Source organism: Rhineura floridana, chromosome 5, assembly GCF_030035675.1.
Source record: "Rhineura floridana isolate rRhiFlo1 chromosome 5, rRhiFlo1.hap2, whole genome shotgun sequence".
In the NCBI taxonomy this organism is placed as follows: Eukaryota; Metazoa; Chordata; class Lepidosauria; order Squamata; family Rhineuridae; genus Rhineura; species Rhineura floridana.
The window spans coordinates 156605759-156612800 of record NC_084484.1 but is presented as its reverse complement, the minus strand read 5'-3'; the positions used below and the strand labels follow the sequence as shown (position 1 = coordinate 156612800).

Below are 7042 nucleotides of genomic sequence, written 5' to 3'. Positions count from 1 at the left end.
GTCCCATCTCCCTATTCTTCTCTGGAATGCTGCAGGTGTATTTGTTAGCTTAAAGAACAAAACATTACATAGCATCCTCCTTTGTGACATACCAGAGCAACTTTTAAATGGGCTTTTCTTAATTTCTGGAACTTCCTACTCAGTAAGCTACTATTGTGCTCCACCTAACCTGATCATGGAAACGCTGCCAACCTGTCAATTTCTCAGCCCTAGAAAATGGGTGGTTAATCTTTTCAGCTGACTTGAATCATTTCCTGAAGCTCAGGTAAAACCCAAATATTTAGCTGCTACAAGGCCCAAGCTTCCCTTTTGAATTTCACTGATTAATTAGCAGAGGCCATTCTCTCTTTTTAAAACCTCAGCCAGCTATTTCTCTTCCTGTGCATTTTTTCATCTTTTGTTGAAACGTTATCCAGTCATTTCAGTTGAATGGAGCATTATTTCCAGTATTATAATGGGGGCATTTAAGTCATTCTGTTCAGACTTGCAATTAACTATGTCAAAAGCACTTACTTATTAAAATGTGTGTGTTGCATCTTAAGATTTAACCTCATCTCCCACTTTATTTATTATTTCTGGTTCATCTCATCAAGTGACGCTGATTTGCTTACATAGGGCAAGATTGTGATGGAGGTCCCCTCCTCCCAGTTTTCTAATGATACTTTCCATCTGCAAAAAGGGCTGTAGCTGAGTGGTACATCATCTGCTTTGTATGTGGAAGGTCCCAAGCTCAGTTGTCAGCATCTCCAGGTAGGGCTAGGAGAAACTCCTTGTCTGAACCCCTGGAGAGCTGCTGCCACACAGTGTAGACAATACCGAGCTAGATGAACCAATGACTTGATTCAGTATAAGGCATCTCCCTGTGTTCCTAAATAGGGGTGGATTTTCTACTCCTTTCTTGTGGAGGGAAAACTTTATTCATTTTTTTCAGGATGTGGATGCATCATTTGTTACTGGGTCTAGCAATAAGCTTAGGGTCTAGCAATGATCAAGATTTAGAGTCAGAGGCTGCAGAGGTTCTGCCTATAAAGTTTGACCAGGTTCAGGGCTCTGAGCCTGCTCCTGGAGATTGGAAGGCCACTGACAGACAGCAGCCAACCTCCCATACCACCAGGATCTGCGGGCCAGAGCCAGAACCTCATGAGCACCTTCCCCTGAACTGGAGGAACCTAAAGCCTCCCACCAGACCTCATCAGGAGGGAAGTTATGGAACGGAGGGAAAGTGCCTATCTTCAGTCCAGAGGGTTGACCCTTTCAGAATCTAAAGGTATCCAAAAGTGGGAGGAGCCTGAGGTAGTCTAGGAGCAGGTGCTTAAAAGGTTCAGTCTGCTCTCAGCCTTGGTTGGAGCAAGTTGCTGACTTAGCTATCCGTGGTCCTGCCTTGCTGCCCTCTCTTTGGGATCTGGCATCAGACTTGAACATGACAACTAAGCCTTCCAACGTGGCTGGCAGGAAGTGTGGCTGGTGAGAGCTACACTTCCAAGTATGTCTTGCAGGGCGACACGATGTGGTGTTGCTCCTAAAGAATTTCAGGCAGTGCATCTGGTAGAAAGCTGCAGAGAGAGCCTGAGTGATTCAGGCCTTTTCTTAAGTTAAAAAAGCTGAGGTGCAGGAATGGAAAACTCTTAGCCAAGTTGCAAGGTGAAGTGGTAAGTGGTACCTCCCACTTTCTTCTGCATCATCTTTTGGGAGGGGTTCTTTTCACCCTACCTGCTCAACGGACTATTGAAAAAAACCTACTGCTTTATTATTTACATTTTCAGCATACCTCTATTGAAAGATCTGCAGGGGCAGTTAAAAAAATTACACAGAGAAAAAAATGAAGTAATTACTTTATTATTCTGTCCATTGATCCTCTTGTCATTTCAGAATTTGATATGCCACCTTGATCTGGCGCACAAAGTCAGAACATCCAGCCTCAATGAAAAGCATATACCATTACATGTTTAAGCCAGTTCCAAGCTCAGCTCTCATGTCCTCTCCCTCTTCCTACTTGGGGTGGGGTGGGGTGTCCAAGTATGAACTCTGGGAATTGGAGTTTAGTGATTCGAGTTTAGTGTAAACACACTTACTAGAAAGTAAGCTCTACTGAACACAATGGGACCTCTTTAGGAGTAAACATGCATAGGATTGTGCTGGCATGCATTCCTGGAGTATAGAAATAAGCTGCACTGTGTTCCTTGAGTCTCAGGAAAGTGTGTATGGGATTGCAGCCTCAATCCCATTCCAGAGCTGCTGTCTCCAGCCATAATAATTAAAGTGGGTTTTCAAGCTGGTTTAAATTTAGAAGTACAATATTTGAAAACACACACACATGATTCAGCGTTGTTTCCACTGGCAGTCTGAGTGATGGGGTGGAGCCACCCTCCCAACACTGGTATCACTGCTGCTTACCCGGATGGGGTTGAAGCAGGGCATTGTTGTGGCTGGGGCTCTGCAGGTCCAATGGCAGAACTAATCTAATATTTCTGTTGGTGTGCCTGTGCAGCCTCAACATCGCCACCGCCCTACCACATTCCAGGCCTGTCCAGGTGTAGCTCTCCAGCACAGTATAGTTTCAAAATTGCATGAAGTATTGGCTTCCCTCTATTTGGCACTGGTTAGGTCTCATCTTGAGTACTATGTCCAGTTCTGGACACCACAGTTTAAGAAGGATGCAGAGAAACTGGAACAGGTTCAGAGGAGGGCAGTGAGGATAATCAGGGGACTGGAAACAAAGCCCTATGAGGAGAGACTGAAAGATCTGGGCATGCTTAGCCTTGGAAAGAGAAGACTGAGGGGAGATAGGATAGCACTGTTCAAGTACATGAAAGGGGTTTATACAGAGGAGGGCCAGGATCTCTTCTCAATCATCCCAGAGTGCATGACACAGAATAATGGGCTCAAGTTACAGGAAGCCAGATTTTGGCTGAACATCATGAAAAACTTCCTGACTGTTAGAGCGGTACGACAATGGAACCAATTACCTAGGGAAGTGGTGGGCTCTTCAAGACTGGAGACATTCAAGAGGCAGCTGGACAGTATGCTTTAATTTAGATTCCTGCATTGAGTGGGGGGTTGGACTCAATGGCCTTATAGGCCCCTTCCAATTCTATGATTCTTTGATTCTAAGCAGCAACACAGGGAGAAGGAGGGGGGCACCCCAAAACATCAGAGAAGTCGAATTTGCTCTAAGTTTCATTCCCACTGTTCTTTTCCCGTTTCTCAATTATTGTTCAACAGGTCTTGATGGTAAATTGCCTGGACTTAGAAGACACAGCAAGAGTCAAGGAGTGCAACTGTGGAAAGGAAAGGAAACAGAAAGGAAAAGAACAGGAATCTTTGGAAGGAGCTCATGAAATAACAACCTTCCCTTTACAATGTGTTTGTTTTCCCCAGTTAAGCATAATGGTCTGTGATATTTCTGTCCCAGGTTTTCACACAGATACATACCCAGCTCTGATTCTGTGTATTAAACACCGTTCTTTATAGATTTTGTTCCTTGTGAGAAGCCTGAATGTCATGCTTTTATTAAGAAAGTTATTTTAGCCTAGAGACGCAGCTGCAATACAACAGAAACCTGCTGTGTCTCGACTGATCTCCTAATCCTGCTGTTTGACAGTGCTCTAGAGCCTCAAAAGCACCATATTTTACATAACTTACATCTTGAACAGTAATTATTGCCCAGTACTGAATACTGATGGAACACCTGTAAGAAGACATCATTTTGTACTAAATAAATTTTATTAGAACAAATACCACAGACACTTAGAATTACTCCGTGAGTTTGGAATTCCGAACTTTAGTGAACCCAGTAATCCCTTTCTCATATATGAATTCAGCAGTACTGAAGCTTCCTTTATCACAAACAGCTGACCCACTCTCGGCTTCTCCTTAAAAACAAAACACATGGTTTCTTAGTCATTTCCATTTAGCCACTCTCTGCCTCAGAGTTTGGATCCCAGACTTATGATGTTATAAAGCTTTTTCTTTTCTTTCTTTTTTTATGGGCCCCTGCTCCTTTGCCTTTAACAACAGCCTGAAATGCAGAATTTTTTTAGATGAAGGTTTTCCTGGCACAATGGAGAAAAGCTTCACCTGCTAATTTTCAGCATGTTGAACTACTGTTAAAGGAACAAAAGCACAGCTTGTAAGGCTGAAGGCCTGACTTCAAATTAGTCCCAACCCAGGCCAACTGGACCTGGTTCTGGGGCCCCAAATTGATTTTGGGGCCAGCCCTAATATTTAAGGGGTGGGGAAACAATGAGATGCAGATTGCTGCAGCCAGCAGGATTGCACTCTCTGCTCATCAGCTGCTGAGTGGAGGGCTCAGTCCTCCTGGGGAATATGCTGTGAAGCAAAACCCCTGCAACTGGCAGGATTGAACTCTCATCAGCTGGTAACCATAGGGTTCAATCCTGCTCAGTTTAGCACACACATGCTTGCCTGTTGGGAGGAGGCAAGTGCAGCCAAAGCACTGTGTGGGGCTCTTTGAAACCTCTCTTGCAAGCAGCCCTGCATTGCTGTGTTCAATTTCCATAATCCACTTTAACAGTCATGGCTTCCCCAAAGAATCCTGGTAACTGTAGTTTGTGAAGAGTGCTGAGAGTTGTTAGGAGACCCCTAGTCCCTTCACAGAGCTACAATTCCCAGCTTTCCCTAGGATGAGCGATTGACTGTTAAACCAGTCTGGAAACTGTAGCTCTTTGAGGGTAATAAGGGTCTCCTAACAACTCTCAGCACCCTTCACAAACTACACTTCCCAGGACTCTGGGTAGAAGCCATGACTGTTTAAAGTGGTATAACCTGAAGATCACTGATGAAAGAATGTTTTTGAGATACGTTTTAGAATATTTCTAACTGTGTTTTAGAAAGTTTTTAATGATAATTGTGTTTTGGAATGTTTTTATCTGTTTTTAGTATGTTTTTTATTTTTCCTGTTAAATTGTTTTATGATTGCCACCCTGGGCTCCTTGGGAGGAAGGGTGGGATATAAATTGAAATGATAATAATCATGGTGCTTTAAACGTAAGGTGCAAATATTGCCTCATACAGAACATAATTGTGCTATTTCCTCAGCCAAAAATCTTACAATCTATACTAGCCAAATAGAGAAGAACCAGTGATTGGCAAATTAGTGGTGAGGTCTGACAGAGACTGTCAGACTGTGGTGAAGATGCAAGTAAAGTAAGTTCAGGGTGGTCCAAGAAAAGCTTTTGGGTCTTTCCCCCCAAAATGACACAAGGGTCATGACAAATTTCCCAGAAATCCACTGCCTATTTTTTTATTGATCAAAGAAAAAGCAAGGCCGTGAAACCAATTGTTCCTGGAAGTGTAAGACCCATGGCAAGGTCACTTGAGGTTTACTATATCTAATGGACCAGAACACTGAACAAAAGGGCAGGATATTGTAAACATGGGGGTGGGTGTAAATGTGGTAAAGGTGGGTGGCTGTTAACAGGGGAAGGGACTGATTAAATTCCACAAGCCTTGCAGTGACAGCAACTTAAAATGTCCTTACTTTGATCTTGTTGCAGGGGAAATCTAGCTAATGTTGCAATGTGAAAGCTTGCAGGTTCCTTTTATTTCATTACCTGTCACAGAGCTGTAGAAACAATGTGTTTTGTTTTAAATTAATGCTTTTTCTTTAATAGAAGGACGCTGAATATTCCCCCCTTCTATCTTCCACTGCAAGTTCAGTTCTCTGACTGTTGTTTAAATGAGGTTGTTGGGTTGTGTGTGTTATATCTCCGACTGAGACTTGTGGTGAAAGAAATGTCCTTCCTTAACTACTTCATAAATAAATCTGAGCTGGTGGCATATCTCAAAGGGGTTGGTGGTCTCAGTCAAGCAGTCCACATAAAAGGGAGCCCCTGTGAAACCAGCACTAATTGGTACTCATCAGGACAAGCCTTGGCAGCAAACTATATTTCAGGACAAAAACACAGAAATGAATTGCAGCCATGAATCATGGCCCCCAGGACCAGGACCATGCTTCTACTGGGAACAGTGACGCATGAGGAGCCTGGGAAAAGAGTAGGGCCGGTGGATGCTTAAAGGTGTGGTATAGAGAAGGGTGTCCGTTGAGAGGGATGACAGGCTTGCCACAAGGTGCTTGTCCCAACAGTAGTACTATACATTTAAAGCAGCACTGTACCACTTTAAAGCAGTATTATACTACTTTAAACTGCCATGGCTTCCCCCAAAGAACCCTGGAAATTGTAGTTAAAGAGTGCTAAGAGTTGTTAGGAGACCTCTATTCCCCTCACAGAGCTACCATTTTCAAAGCGGTTTAATAATAAATCTCTCTTCCCAGGGAACTCTGGGAATTGTAGCTCTGTGAGGGGAATAGGGGTCTCCTAACAACTCTCAGAACCCTTCACAAATTACAGTTCCCATGATTCTTTGGGAGAAGTCATGGGTGTTTAAAGTTATATGATACTGTGTGATACTCATGCAAACTGATAGGGTGCAGAGTTATTCTCCATCTGCAACAAGGGGCACATCCACATCACAGATTAAAAGTGGTTTAAAAATCAATCTTTCTTCCAGGGGAACTCTGGGAATTCCAGTTCTGTGAGGGTGATAGGAAGGATCTCTTAACACTTCTCAACACACTAAACAGACTAAAATCCCCAGGATACTTTGGAGAAAACCCAGACATTTAAAGTGGTATGAAACTGCATGTAGTGCATATAGATGACAATTTTGAAGGGTCAGATTTTAAGGATAATTGAGTGGCAGCTCTGGGATGACCCAAAACAGAAGAAAGAAAGACATAGAAATTGGAAAGTCTGTTGCTGCTTGTTAATCTCTTGAGGAAAAAAGAAAAAGAGCCAAGCTTTTGAGATCTGGGCTTGAAAATAAAAGTGTTATGACGGAAAAGTCCCCAGCTCTTTTCTGCATTTCTGACAACTTCTTAGATCTCACATGGCAAGACATGTGTGGTGCTGCAGCAAACACCAGGTGGTAAAGAAGAAAATAATATCATACATGCCCATCTGTTGCAACATCCAAGTTCATATAATGATGATGATGATGATGTATGCTTCACAATGATGGC

The 7042-nt window shown here is 43.0% G+C and overlaps 1 long non-coding RNA gene across 1 annotated transcript; it reads left to right on the top strand.

Moving 5' to 3' along the window:
- Window positions 1-1355: 1355 nt before the first annotated feature.
- Window positions 1356-3470, top strand: LOC133385981 (uncharacterized). Its single transcript, XR_009763041.1, has 2 exons — window positions 1356-1649; window positions 3223-3470. It is a non-coding gene; the product is annotated as an uncharacterized LOC133385981 (long non-coding RNA).
- The last annotated feature ends 3572 nt before the right edge of the window (window positions 3471-7042 follow it).